The 15,976-nt window shown below is 40.1% G+C and overlaps 1 pseudogene; it reads left to right on the top strand.

Annotated features, from left to right (window-relative positions):
- Positions 1–15,101: 15,101 nt before the first annotated feature.
- On the top strand, positions 15,102–15,202 carry LOC142436396 (U6 spliceosomal RNA; annotated as a pseudogene).
- Positions 15,203–15,976: the final 774 nt, after the last annotated feature.

Here is a 15,976-nt window from a genome sequence, read left to right as displayed (position 1 = left end):
TACTGCCCATTTCTACCAAGCCAGTGTTCTGAGGGACAAGCATGCTCTTGGATGTGAAGAATCTTCATTCAACTTGAGACCTTTTGTCTACATCCATAAACAAAGTCAAATACAGAGCAGGCAACCCATCAAATAAGTATACAATGTACATCAGTTCATAAGGCCAAACATATTCATCAGGTTGGGTCTGGTTAACTCAGTCTTAGCCATCCAAGTTACCTCAGTGGTTGCCATAGCAAGCTAGAATCACCCACTTGATGGCCCCTTCACAAATTCTGAAAAACCTATCCCCTTAGGCTAGGTTAAAACCATAGACGCAACTTTTAAGCAAATCTTTAATTCAGACTGACCAACCTACTCCCTTCTCTTCTACGCTCTGTGAACTAGGTCCACATGTGTCAATGGCCAGATTCAACCCCTGTTGCTATGTTTTCCCCACTTCCACTGAACAAAAATGAATTCAGGTAGTCAACTAGCAGGCATTTCAGGGTACCCTTAGCCCCCCTTACAATTCAGCCTTGGGGAGAAGGGGGGGTGGGCGGAGTTCTCTCATGGGCCCAGACTTTTCAGGCTTAGACACAAACTGCTTGCTCAAAATTTAAAAAGCCAAAGTCACTTTTATCCCCTTCAATTTCCCAACAGTTTTAGTGGCATGTCTTTTCAAATGCAAATGTCCTGCAACTTAAAGCACTCAGTGAGTACTTACCTTGCCTAAGATTAGGCTTCAAATAAAAAGCCTTTCCTTGAAAAAAATTCCTAAAGTCCCTTTAACAACCTCTTTATAAATTCCATTATAATGACTGAAGGCAGTGGGATTACAAATCCTCTCCAATCCTACTTCCCAATAATCATTTCTATCACATATTATATCAGTAATATCAGGTAAAAGAAATCAATATAAATGAAGTATAGCCAGATCCTAAACACAATTTCCTTTAAAATACTCAAATTCAATCCTTTCTTGTATAGACTATTCATTCATATGCAGTGTGGCCATAGGCTTCAACCTAGGGCCAGACCTTCTGTCACCTATTTTGACTAAAGAGAAGGCTTTAAGCTCAGACAAATCCAAGAAGCATTTCCTTTCCTGAACTGTAATTTAATAGTCATTACATTTCTTTGCTCCATTTCAGATAGGAACAACCAAAGACAACTCCTAAGGTTCAATTTTTTCACGTTCCATGCCTTTTCCAGAAACAAACTGAGTGCATTTGAGAGCATTAAGAGTGAAGGAGTGAAGTCTAGCCTGTCAATCAGGTCATAGCCAATGAGGCCTCTGTGTGGACATGTCCTTCTCCTGAGAATTCTGTAAACACCTATATTCCTCCTTGGAAGCGGGAGACATTCTCTCTGTCAGCTCAGTCACTGTGAGGCATTCTTGCTGACAAGCCACATAGAGACAGAATGATGGCAGCCAGAGCATTGGTGCTGAAGAAGCCACATGGAGACCCTTACCAGCACAGAGATGCTTACACAGCCACAGGATCCACAAGATTTTCCACTCAGTGGCCTGTGATCATCCTGCATTCTGCATCATTGCATGTGTTTCATGAGTCGGAAGAGGAATTTATAGATATGTATTGCACATAGGGCTAAAACTGGACTTAACGACTTGATCTAGACTGGGCTGGGGTGTTTTCTTAATGTAAAATTACTCTTTGATTTAAAACTCTTTCTTATGCATATAAGAGTGTCTATGAATTTGTTTCTCCAGTCAACCCAGACTAACACACTGAGTTAACCATGTGGCCATATCTGACCTCTACTAGTTCCACAAAGGATAAGGGAAATCCAACTCTACCTGACTACCTTGCAGCACATGTCAGACAAGTCTCCACTCTCGATCTTCATGATTTGTTCCTCTGGACATCACCTCCATGGTACCATATATGTTAGTCTTGGTAGTACAGAGATACAAATCCAGTGCCACTCCTAAAGGTATCAGAAAGAGTTTTTATCAAAAAGGCATCCCAGCCCAGTCCAACTCAGGTCCATAAGCCCACTACTATCCCCTCTTCTGACTCACATATTTGATTATCTTTACTTTTATTCGTGTCTTTTTAATGATCTTTTGCTTTCATTTTGTATAATGTTCTTGATGTATTCCACAGCTCATCAGGTCTTCTGTCACCAGTGTTCAATGAAGCAAATATTTTTTTGAGATGTTCTTGAAATTCAGGTTGGATAGACTCAATGTTGTATGTTGTATCTTATGAACTTGGACCAATTTTCTTAATCTTTTCCATCATCTCTTCCCATAGTAGTAATAAATATTATTTCTGTGTATTCTATCTAGAGAAGTGTATGTGTATAGTTGCTGCTTATGTTACTGGAAAAGGGTATTATCTATGAACAAGTAATAAGTCTTACAAAATTCTACCATGAGATATCCAAATTTGTTTCCTCACCAAGGTCATATTTTCCAACTACTATTCCTTCCTCTTTGTTTATAATTTTTGCATCCCAATCACCAATAATTATCAATGCATCTTGATGCAGGTTTGATCAATTCCAGACTGAAGTTGTTGGTAGAATTCTTCAATTTGTTTATCACTAGCTTTTGTGGTTAGAGCATAATTTTGAATAATAGTATTGTTGATTGGATTTCCTTGAAGATGGATAAATTATATCTACCACAGTCAGCATTGTGCTTGACCTTGAAATGTCCTTGTTGACAATAAATCAAATGCCATTCCCCTAGATTGTTTCATTCCTGGCATAGTAAGTCATATGATTTTCATATTCAAACTGGCCAGCTCACTATTGCTTAGAATATCAATGCTTATGTGTTCTATGTCATTTTTTACTACTTCCAATTTTCCTACTTCATAGTTCATACATTCCAAGTGTTAGTAGATTTGTCCAGCTGTGTCTTCTCACCTTGAGTTGTTCCCATTAGCAAATGAAGATACTGGGGTTCCATTCTTACATACTTTATTCCATTCTTATCAACATTGTTAACTCTATACTGAGAAAGCAGCTCCTCCTCAGACACATTTCTAGTGCCTTCTGACCTGAGGGGTCCATCCTCTGGCACTGTCACTGCAGTGTTCTGACTCCATTCACCAGGCCTTCAGTACTTTACAAAGTATCCATGTTATACATAAGGTTTTCGGTAACTACTTCCTCTGAAGTGGGCACCAAGTCCTTTGTAGTATGTTCTTTTTCTGAAGCTCCGCTGAAACCTGTAATTTTGGGTGACCTTGCTTGTATATTAAATACCAGTGACCCAGCTTCCAGCATTACAGCAACACACAGGTCACCCTGTTTTGACAAATTGGCAGAGAAGTAGTTATAATAACAGAAAAAGTTACATATCTGAATTGTCAACCATGCTAGCCATAAAACACCCATTGATGTTTTCAACTCCTCACAATAGTGAATTTGTTAAATTAGTTGCCTTATAAAACTTTGCAGATGTCACAATAGTTAACATAAAATTTTCCCAAACTATACTTACTTTGTGCTATTTGCTGAGCACGTTTTATAAGGGAAAAGTCATGTCAAAATCCTGTTAAAGTGGTTCCACTGCAGCCTAGAAAAGCAGAATCCTCAACATTTAAAACAAGTGAAGTTTCCCTCCGTCACCCAAGCGCCCCTTCCGTAGGGATTCCACAACGTGAAATGGGATAGAAGAGCTTGGGTCTTTCCGTTTCAAAGTTGAAGAGTTTGGGTCATTTATATTTTAATCATCAAACTTGTGGCTTTTCAGCCACAGCATCTTCACTGTCAGATAAGTGTTCACGATGCATTTTTAATATCCTCACACTCGAATTTAAGATCAAACAACTTTAATAGTGGGTCCATACCACTTGGCCTTGTTTCAAACGGTTTTTCTTGGAAAATTATGAAGTCATTCAAGGAGTTATGATGAAGGTTGTATTGCTGAATAAAATACTCATAGCTTATTAGCATTTGAAATGTAACTAATATGATACAAGAACTAAATTTCTAAGCATATTTTATTTAAATTATTTATATGGAACTGGTGGCTACTGTATTAGAGAGTGCAAATCTAGAGTATTTAAAACTTTGCCTCCTGTTTGCTCTGTACATTCATGGGTACATTTGTAGCAATAATAGATAAAATATACAAATATCCTCTGTTAAATTTGTATATATTTGTGGGTATCCTCTCACTCTTCCATTCATATCTATTGAATCTACACATCTATCCAGGCATCTATTTAGAATTTATCACTATTGAAACCTTGTATATTATATATTATATTTGACCTGTTGTCTTTAACTCTTGCAAACATCCCAATACATTGCTCTGTTTCTATCATATTTTTCCCATTTCGCTCTTGTTGAATATTGTCTTGCCCTTCACCAGTTAATATCTGTCTAACATCTAGTCTATATTTTCCTTTCTATTTCCACTTCTTTCCTTTTTCCTCCAAACACTGATAACTATAAAACTTATTTTAGAAGGGGGAGGAGGAGAGAGTGAAGCACATCCTGGCCCACCAGGCCGTGAGAATGATGTCCCTGATTAGAGCAGCCAGTCCACAGAGAGCACAACATGGCTGGCCCCACTATGAGACATGATGCCCCACACTGACCCATGGCCCTACAGGGGACAGCACCGGAGACACAGTGTGGGAATTGTGCCTGACTTGATCCCACCACGCTGAGGCAAAGCAATGGGGCAGTACAGCAGAACAGCAAGGGAATGGAGCAGCAAAATCCCCAGGAAATGCTGAAAGTGGTGCCCCAACAGACTGGACTGGGAAACACTCCTAAAGACCAATAAACGATCCTTGAACTAACTACAAGCTGTTCTTTCTTGATGTGTTTTGTTTTGTTCTTTCTCAGTGGTTTGTTGTTGTTGTTTTGTTTTCCTCTGTCTTGTTGCTTTGTTTTCCTCTGTCTTGTTTTTCTGCATGTTATTATCTCCACAGGTCTATCTTAATAAGATTGGCTGGATGAACTATCTGGAAGAAAAACAACGGGACCGACAGTTCCGTGGGGACATGGAATAGGGGGAGTTGAGGGGTAAGGAAGTGGTGCTAACAAACTCAGGACAAGGGAACAACAATGGATCCAAATTGGTGATGAGGTGGGAGTGGCAGACCTGGTAGGGAATGATCAAGGGTAAGGTAACAAAGAGGTATAACTGTAACCCAGGTGGGGATGGAGCATGATAGTGGGACAGGAAGAAAGTCGAGGGAAATAGAGGAAAAATCTAGGAGGCAAAGGGCATTTATAGAGGTCTAGACAAAGACATGTACATATGCAAATATATATATGAGGATGGGGAAATAGATCTATGTGCCTATATTTATAGGTTTAGCATTAAGGAGGCGGAAGGACCTTGGGCCTCTACTCAAGCATTCCCTCAATGCATGAATACTTTCTTCTATTAAATTAGCAATCTATGATGCTCACCCTCCCAACACAACTGCTGAAGCCAAAGCGGGTGAACAAGCAAATGTGATGAAGAAAGCTGATGGTGCCCAGCTATCAAAAGAGATAGCATCTGGGGTCTTAAAGGATTGAAGATAAACAAGCGACCATCTAGCTCAGAAGCAACAAAGCCCACATGGAAGAACACACCAGCCTGTATGATCACATAGTTCCGAAGGGATCAGTTATCAGGCATCAAAGAACAAAAAAATCATATCATTCGGTGCACACCTCCATGATATGATCGCCGAGAACAAATGTGCGCATAAGCAAATGTGGCAAAGAAAGCTTATCGTGCCCAGCTATCAAAAGAGATAATGTCTGGGGTGTTAAAGGCTTGAAGGTAAATAAGCGGCCATCTAGCTCAGAAGCAACAAAGTCCACATGGAAGAAGCACACCAGCCTGTGCGACCACGAACTCTCAAAAGGATCAGGTATAAGGCATCATCAGAAAAAAAAAAAATCTTACCATAGTGAATGAATGGCGAAGTGCAGAGTGTAGACCCAAAGCCTATTTGTCAGCCGCTGGAGATCCCCTCCCAGAAGGGTCCAGGGGAGGAGATGAGTCAGTCAGGGTGTGATGTAGCACTGATGAAGAATACAGCTTTCCTCCAGTTCCTAAATGCTTTCTCCCCACCTCACCCCCCCCAACTACTATGATCTGAATTCTACCTTGCTATTCTGGATAGAGCAGAGGATGTACACTGGTACAGATAAGAGCTGGAGGCACAGGGAATCCAGGGCATATGATACCTTCAGGACCAGGGGTGTGAGGGGCGATACTGGGAGGGTAGAGGGTGAGTGGGTTCGAAAGAGGGAACTGATTACAAGGATCTACATGTGACCTCCTCCCTGGGGGTTGGACAACAGAAAAGGGGTGAAGGGAGACACCGGATAGGGCAAGATATGACAAAATAATAATTTATAAATTATCAAGGGTTCATGAGGGAGTGGGGAGTGGGGAGGGAGGGGAATAAAGGACTTTATGCAAAGGGTTTAAGTGGAGAGCAAATATTTTGAAAATGATGAGGGCAAAGAATGTACAGATGTGCTTTACACAATTGATGTATGCATGGATTATGATAAGAGTTGTATGAGTCCCTAATAAAATGTTTTTAAAAAAACCTTATTTTAGTGTGAATAACTTTTCTTGACCATTTATAATACCCGGGTTGTTGGTTTATTTTGGTTATTTTAAATCATTTTCTTGGGGGCTCATACAATTCTTATCACAATCCATACACACATCCATTGTGTCAAGCACATATGTACATTTGTTGCCGTCATCATTCTCAAAACATTTGCCTTCTACTTGAGCCCCTCCCTCCCCACCACCCTCCCTCATGAACCCTTCATACTTCATAAATTATTATTATTTTATTATATGTTACACTGTGCGATGTCTCCCCCCACCCCCGCCCTCTTCTCTGCTGTCCATTCCCCAGGGAGGAGGCTATATGTAGATTCTTGTAGTCAGTTCCCCCTTTCTACCCCACTTCCCTGCACCCTCCAGGCATCACCACTCTCAACACTTATCCTGAAGAAGTCATCTGTCTTGGATTCCCTGTGTTTCCAGTTGCTATCTGTACCAATGCACATCCTCTGGTCTAGCCAGATTTGTAAGGTAGAATTGGGATCATGATAGTGTGGGGTAGGGGGGAGGAAGTATTTAAGAACTAGTGGAAAGTTGTATGTTTCATCTTCGCTACCCTGCACCCTCACTGGCTCATCTCCTCCACACAACCCTTCAGTAATGGGGTGGCCAGTTGCCTACCGATGGGCTTTGAGTCTCCACTCTGCACTCACCCACATTTACAATGATATGATTTTTTTGTTCTTTGATGCTTGATACCTGAACCCTTTGACAGTTCATGGTTACACAGAGTGGTATTCTTCTTCCAAGTGGGCTTTGTTGCTTTTGGGCTACATGACTGCTTGTTTAGCTTCAAGCCTTTAAGGCCCCAGACACTATATCTTTTGATAGCCGAGCACCATCAGCTTTCTTCACCACATTTGCTTATGAACACGTTTGTCCTCAGTGATCATATCAGGGAGGTGGGCACCCACTGATACGGTTTTTAGCTCTTTGATGTCTGATAACTGGTCACTTCTACACCTGTGGTCAGACAGGCTGGTGTGCTTCTTCCATGTGGGCTTTGATGCTTCTCAGCTAGATGGCCTCTTGTTTATCTTCAAGCCTTTAGACCCCAGATGCTATATCTTTTGATAGCTGTGCACCATCAGCTTTCTTCACCACGTTTGTTCATGCACACATTTTTCTTCAACAATCGTGTCAGGAAGGTGTGCATCCTGGAATGCCAATTTAATAGAACAATGTGTTCTTGCATTGAGTAAGTGCTTGAGTGGAGGCCCAATGTCCATCTGTTGCCTTAATACTAAACCTATAAGAATATGCATGTTGATCTGTTTCCCCGAACTCTTATATAAATATATTTACATATGTACATTCCAGTCTTTAGACCTCTATAAATAGCCTTTATCACCTAGTTCTTTCCTCTATTTCCTTTTATGTTCCTCTTGTCCCATTTATCATGCTCAGCCTTCATTTGGGTTTCAGTAACTTCTTTCGGTCACATTGCCCTTTCTGGATCCCTACCAGGCCTCTCACACCCTCCTTGCCACTGACTTTGGATCACTTGTTACTCCCCTGTCCCTGGGTTGGTCAGCACCACCTCCTTACTCCCGCATCCCCCTCTCCCGTGTCCCCCTGGAACCATTGATCCCATTGTTTTCTCCTCCAGACAATTCGTCCAGCCTACCTTTTCTAGATAGATCTGCAGAGATAATAATATAGACCAAAAATCAAGCCATAGCAAGACAGGCAATGAACACAGCGATGAAAACAAAAAAGAAATCCAATTACCCATAGAAAAATAAATTAATTAAAAGAAAAAAAATTTAAAAGAAAGAAAAACCTGTAAATAGATCACGGTCTGATTTTTTATCTCTAGGCGTGTCCTTCAGTCAGGTCCGATGGGGTACCATGCTCTGGCCCCAGGGTCTGTCCTTTGTACTCTCTCAGGGGCTCCCTGCGCTGTTCCCACAGTTGGTTTGCCACATGGTTTTAGTGGTTTGCCTCAGTGTCACAGGGTCAGTCTGGGCCAACCCAACAGTGAGTCTCCAGTGTTGTCCCCCTTAGGGCCCTGGGCCATCAAGGGACAGCTTGTTTCGTAATGGGATCAACCATATTGTCCACTCTGTGCACTGGCTGTTCAGAGCGGGGATATCATCCTCCCGGCCTGATGGGCCAGGATGTGCTCCACTCTCTTCCTCCCCCTTCATTTGCTCCCATTTGGTCTCATCAGACATACTCCTCTCTCCTAGCTGCAGCTTCAGTGCCATCCTCTCAAGTAAATTCTTCTGACAGAAAGGACAGTTTTCCACATAGCTGATATGGGGCCAAGCCCTCAGGCCCCTATACTGGCTCCCCACTCCTTCTTGGCACACTGCATTCATCTGGCAGTGGCTTATTATCTGGTCCCTCGGTCCCTGTGGAGGCACAAACAATACCCTCCCTTTGGGTGGCTCAGTGTCCTATTCCCCCACCACACTTTTTTTTTCTTTCCCTTTTCCTCCCTCCCCGCCCCCTTTTTAGTTGGCTGCCATATGTATACTTGGACTTGGTCTGGCCCCTGCCATCCTACCTGGACCTCACTCGGGATGATTTCTTAGCATTTAATTTATTCAAACAAGTTTCTTCACTAGTAACTCTGAGGGAATGCTTTTCTAAGAAATGTGTGAATTTATTTCAAAATATGAGCCCATGTTCACCAAAGTTTTATTCTATGAACACGTGATTGTTTTGATAGTGAGATGAATGCAGTAACTGAACTAAGCAATAGGTTATATTGGGCTTTTCCCTCATATCACTTGAATCATGTTGAGATATTACAGTTTGTTTTTATATTTTGAAAAAGGTAATTTGTTAGTCTCCACATGTTAGTTTCCTCCTTTATCTAAGGGAGAAGACAAAATGCAATCCATGTGATCTGCCTCTGAGAAATGTCAAGGCAATTGAAAAATCATGAAATGAGGTATATGGAGTCTTAATGAAAATAGAATGCACAGTAGGAAAAGAAGGTGCTATCTTTTTGGGTCAATTCTCTGTGTGGCCATGTAGATAAATTCTTCTCATGAGAGAAAATAACAGTAGAGTATTTAGTTGCAGCTGTGAAACAAATGTAGGGTCTAGCTAAATTTTCCCCACTGTTGTCCATATGAAGCACATATATTTTGCTAATCATCTTTATTCTGAAGTCTGAGATGACCGAACTAGGTTTGGAAGTAACACTATTTTTCCAATTATCCAGTTTCCCAAATACTATATCCCAGAAAGAGAATCGACTTCCTAAACACTGTTTTTAACATGATTCTCCCAGGTTCCTAATCCTGTATGAGCCTCTGGGAACACGTGTGCTACAGTGTCCATCACTTGAAACCGAGGAAGCCAGTATAGGCTCCACATTTTGTGTGCAAGTAGCCTAAAGGGTTTGTTTCACACAGAAAAACTGAGGATACTTGGTCCTAGACAGCTTCAGTGGTACAGCATTTGAACATGAAATCCCTGTTTGGAAGTTCTACCATTGCTTTAATGAGTCAAGAATCTGCCAAGACCCAAATCTTCAGAACCAGTGAGAGAAGGGCCCGCATATGATCAACAACTCCTTGGATTCCAATTAATTAGTATCATATGATTATGACACACAAAAAGAGCCCTTCAACTTGCTGCCATCATGTCAATGTTGACTCATGGTAACCCTTTTGAACAGGATAGAAATGCCCCTGTGATTTTCTGAGACTGTAACCACATTGGAGTAGAAAGCCGCAGGTCTTTCTCTCAAGGAGTGGCTTGTGCTTTCACTGTTGGTGATCTTTCAAATCACAGTCCATTGTTTATACACGATACCACCAGGGATGTGCAGTAGGTGAGAAAACAAATTATTTCTTGGCTTATCTGACAGCATCTTTAATTCCTAAGAAAATCCAGAGATTTATGTGCAACAAAACCATGGAGTAAATATGTCTAGTTGGTGTTGATAACTATTAAAATGCCTAGTTTAGAATAAAAATCAAAATAATACAAAGCTACTAACTAAGATCCAACTAAATGTTTCCACAGAAGTGCAGTTTAATTGTAAAGACACAGGTTAAAGCTAATTGATGGAATAACCACAACCACCACAAACACCACACACACATGCAACCCAATTAAAACTGGGAAAAGGTATAATAAATAACTTAATAAAGTACATGAGCAAACACTCCAACAAAGGATATTTCAATAGTTGACAGACACATATAAAGATTATCAATGTTATTAGCCATCAGATAAATGCAAATCAAAAGCAACCAGGGATAAGCATTTCACTCCCACCAGGAACAGTTAGGATGAAAATAAACTTTAAAATGGAAAAGAACAAAGGTTTGAAGGGATTTGGAAAAATTAGAATTCTCACCGACTGTTTGTGGGAATGCAAAATCTATCAAACAGTCTGGAAATTCCTCCAACTACTAGAGAAAATGTTGTCATAAAATAAAAACAAATAACCCTCCACCCCCAACCAAACCCACTGCCATGGCTTCAATTAACTCATAGTGACCCATTAACACAGAGTAGACATGCCCCTTTAGGTTTGGGGGAATGTAAATATTTATGGGAGAAGACAGCTTAATCTTTCTTTGACCCTACTCATAACCTGCTATGCCACCCAGAAATTCTACTTCTCAGTATATACAGGAGCTCTAACCACTTAATTGGTTTTATTGTAAGGTATTAACCAAAGGTCAGCATTTTGAACTCACCAGCACTTCATAGCTGAAATTTTCTGCTCCCATAAAAATTTGGTGCTTTACAAACCCTGGGGAGTGTGGGGGGAGGTCAGATGCTTATAGACATCTTCCCTGAAGGCAGTCCCTGCCAGACTGCTGTCTCCCCACACCACAGGGGTGGGCCTGCTCCCTGCTGCTGGAGACAACAGATTACTTCTCACTGAAGCTTGGGACCATTAGCTTGGTTCCTGTAGGTGGGGTTTACACCCTACTGTTTATGGTTCCTATGAAGGTCCAGAAAACAGGTCAAGGTTAGGTTGCCATCCTAAATCTAGGATCTGCCCATCTTGTCACATGTATACCCCCAATCCCTCCTCTTCCTATTGCGTGTAGTTCCCTAGACCACCCCCTCTCATTACTGTATTACCTATAGCACAGCCCCTTCCTGTGACGTACGTCCTTACCTGTAATTAGGGGGCTTGCAGGTCTCCAGAGAATATAAAACCCTGGGCAAGCATTAAAGAGCTCTCTCTCTCTCCACGTGGACCACCAAGGGGGGCTGAGGTGAGCATGCTACTATGAATTGTTTCTGACTCCATTTATTTCAATATTTCTCTTCTATCTCTCATGCTCTCTGTAACTTTGCTATAATCTTGACTTATTATTGATGTACAATTGCACCTACTGGACCAGTAATGATGTGTTAGGGGCTGGCTTCCCCTGTCAGGAGAGCAATTCTACTCTCTCCTACAGGTTCACTATGAGTTAAAATTGATACAATGGAGTGAGTTTTTTTTTTATAGGTATATTGGAGTGAGAAAAACACATGCATATACACACCTATGTTTATTGCCATACTATTCATATCAGCAAAAATATAAAAATTATCTAAGTGTCCATCATTAGATGAATGGATAAATAATGTGTAGTACATATATCAATAAAACGCTACTCAGAGATAAAGAAAAATATCCTTCTAAAACATCTTGCAACATGGATGAATCTTGTGTGGAGCAAAATAAGTCAATCACCAAAAGGAAGTATTATACATTTTCACTTTTAAGAAATAACATGAAAAGATAAACATAAAAACTAATATTTATTAGTGACTTCTAGGGATTGGGGCAGATTGGAGAAATGAGTTTCTCTTTAGATTATACATACTGGTGTGTTTGGTGATGGTAACAACACCAAGTGAATGTGATATGCGCACAACTTAACAAAAGTAAACAATTTTACCAAGATGTACATAAGAAAAAAGGATCTTTTGGCAATCACTGTAGCACATATAATTTGGCAACAGTAACAACAACCAGAAGATATATATATACTTTTATAAACATTTCATAGGTTTTCTAATGCTATAAATCTTTAGAGAAGTAGAAAGTTTCATCTTTCTCTTATGAAGTGGCTAGTGGATTTGAAGTGTTGATTTTGTTGTTAGCAGCCCAATATTTAACCCTCTACTCCCCCAGGGTTACTTGTGTATATTCATATGCCAGAATGTGTGTGAATATGTGTATGCATATATTTGCATTATACCTCTCGAGATTGGTTTTCTAAGTTTAAAAACAGGTTCAAATGCTTTGGTTAATCGACATAACAATTAGCTTAGTTTATTGAATAGAGTCTGGGATCTTAACAACTGGTGAAAAGCTATTTCGAAGAAAACAATCAGTCTTTACTTATATGAAGCAAAAAAAAACGGAAAGAAAGAAAAAAAACAGAAAGAAAAATTAGTTTAGCACTGAAGCTACGGTTCAGGGAGAGGGGCATGTCTGAGCAGAGCACACAGGAGCAAGCAAAGAAGGAAGGAAAATGGAACATATTCTGGCCCACCAAACCACAAAGATGATATTCCTGCTCTGAACAGTCAATGTACAGAGAGAACCATAGGGCTAGCCCCACTATGAGACACAATATCCCTCACTGACCCCGAGCGCTAAGGGGCACAAGACTGGAGACACAATGCAGGAAGTGAGCCCAATCTGACCCCACCACACCAGGGAGAAACATGAAGGGCCTGCAGAGCAGTAAGGGGAGCAAAGCATTTAAGTCCCCGGGGAATACCAGAAATAGACTTTGGGGCCAGAGCATGGCACCCCATCAAAACTCAACCGGAAAACCCTCATAAAAAACAACAAATCAGACCTGGAACTATTTATAGGGTTTTCTTTTTTGTTGTTTGTTTGCTTGAGGGTTTTTTGTTTTGTTTTGTTTTGCTTTTTGCTGTTTGTTTTATTTTGGTTTTGTGCTTATTGTTGTTTTTGCATGTCTGTCTAGACGGATAAGATAGGCAGAATAAACAATCTGGTGGTGAAATGAACAGGAACAACTGTTTCAGGAGAGGGGACATAGAAGAGGGGGAGGTGGAAAAAGGAAGGGGTGTGTCAACAATCCTAAGGACAAAGGAACAAGTGATGTAAAATACACAGGGAGGAGGATGTAGGATGCCTGGTGGGGCTTGATCAAGAGCAATGTAGCTGAGAGGAATTACTGAAACCTGAAACCTGAAACCTGAAACCTGAAACATGATAGTGGGATGAGAGAAAAGTAAAAGGAAATAGAGGAAAAAACTAGGAGTCAAAGGATATTTCTAAAGGTCTAAATAGAGGCATGTATATATGTAAATATATTTATATACAATGATAGGGAAATAGATCTATGTATATATATTTAAATGTTAAGTATTAAGGTAGTAGATGGATATTGGGCCTCTACACAAGTACTCCCTCAATGCAAGAACACTTTGTAATGCTCACCTTCCCAACAAGATGGCTAAAGACACAATGGGTGCATAAGCAAATGTGGTGAAGAAAGCTGATGGTGTCTGACTATCAAAAGATAAAGCATCTGGGGTCTTAAAGGCTTGAAGATAAGTGGACACCTAATTGAGAAGCAACAAAACCTACATATAAAAAGTACACCCATCTCTGTGATCATGAGGTGTCGATGGGATCAGGGATCAGGCATCGAAGACCCAGAACAAAAAATTATATCAATATGAATGAGGCGGTGTGCAGAGTGGAGACCAAAAACCCATCTGTAGACAATTGGACATCCCCTCTCAGAAGGGTCACAAGGAAGAGACGAGCCAGTCATAATGCAGTATGGCATTGATGAAACATACAATTTTCCTCTAGTTCTTTAATGCTTCCTTCCCCCTCACTATCATGACCCCAATTCTACCTTACAAGTCGGCTAAACCAGAGCATGTACACTGCTACGGATAAGAGCTCACAACACAGGGAATCTGGGACAGATAACCCTCTTAGGACCAATAATGAGAGCAGTGACACCTGAAAAGGAAGGGGAAGTTGGGAGGAGAAATATGGAACCAATCACTATGATCAACATATAACCCACTCCAAGGGGGACAGACAACATAAAAGTGGATGAAGGAAGACAGCACTTGGTGTAGGTGACCAGATTTTAACATTGGTAAAGCGGGACACCAGCGGGACACCATTGATAAAACTCATATCCTGGTGAAATAGCCACATGGCAGCTGAAAACCATATAACCTAGCTTGTGCATTCTTTTCCAAAATCAGGACTTATTAAAAATGCCGCGGGATGCGGAAACAATTGTTAAAAATCGGGACTGTCCCGCCAAAAGCAGGACGTCTGATTACGAGTGAAAAGAAAATGTTTTGAAAATGATGATGGCAACATATGTACAAATGTTCTTGACATAATATATCTATGCATTATGACAAGAGCTGTAAGAGTCCCCAATATAATGATTTAAAAAAAAGATTATGAGTGTACACACACCACAGTCCTATTCTGCCCACTTACCAACTGTTCTCATTAATTTCACATAGTTGGATACTGATAAAATAGAAAAAAAATTTATGAAACACAATGGCAAATTCCTTTTTAAAAATCCACATATAACCAGTTTTAGAAACACATATAGTAAAATCAGAATGGTACAAAAAAGATCAGCACAGACCCTGCCCAAAGATTACACTCAAATTGGTGAAGATTTTCGCATTTTTTGCTTCAGTAAAATATCAAAAGCTTCATTAAAAATCCATACTTAAAAGTCAGTTGAGACTACTACACTAAGATAATTTTAAATTGTCAAGTAAAATCAACCCACTTTAACCTAAGTAATAGCTTGGCTCAAATAAACAAAAAAAAAAAGGAAATCATTTGTATGTACTAGGCTTCTTTAAAAAATCACTTATATAAGGTCAAATGGTCAATAATTATTGTTTAGAAAAGATGAGAAGACATGGGGAAATGGAAAGTAGATTAATGAAAATGGGACAACCTGAACAGAAATGAATGCTATTGCATTGTGAAGAATGTAACTAATGTCAATTGACAACTTGTGTAGACATTATGGAAAGAGAATCTAAACTGCATCTAAGCCTTCACTGAAAATGCAATGAAATATCCTTTAAAAAATAAAATAGGTAAATAAATTTTTATTTCTAATTTTTATTACATTTCAGGTAATCAATTTCGTATGGGCAAAAGTATAAACAGTTCTCCAAAGAGGATGTGTGTAGCTAATAATCACATGAAAAGATGTTCACATCATGAATTTTGAAAATGCAAGTCAAATCACAGTAAGATACTATTTCATCCCAATTTGGATGATTATATAGGAACCCTGGTTGTACTGAGGGTTGACCGTAAGCCAGCTCTTGTATATTTCATGTCAAATTGGCATGTGAGGCCTAATAATTGCCAATGATGTGACCTAACAGAAGATTAGGTTGGTTGGTGTGAAATCCTTTTGTCCAGATGCAAATGAAAGGAAG

The sequence above is a fragment of the Tenrec ecaudatus genome, unplaced genomic scaffold (assembly GCF_050624435.1).
Source record: "Tenrec ecaudatus isolate mTenEca1 unplaced genomic scaffold, mTenEca1.hap1 Scaffold_2558, whole genome shotgun sequence".
NCBI classification, from domain to species: domain Eukaryota; kingdom Metazoa; phylum Chordata; class Mammalia; order Afrosoricida; family Tenrecidae; genus Tenrec; species Tenrec ecaudatus.
Note: the sequence above shows the minus strand (reverse complement) of the source record. Positions and strands in the feature narration are given on the sequence as shown.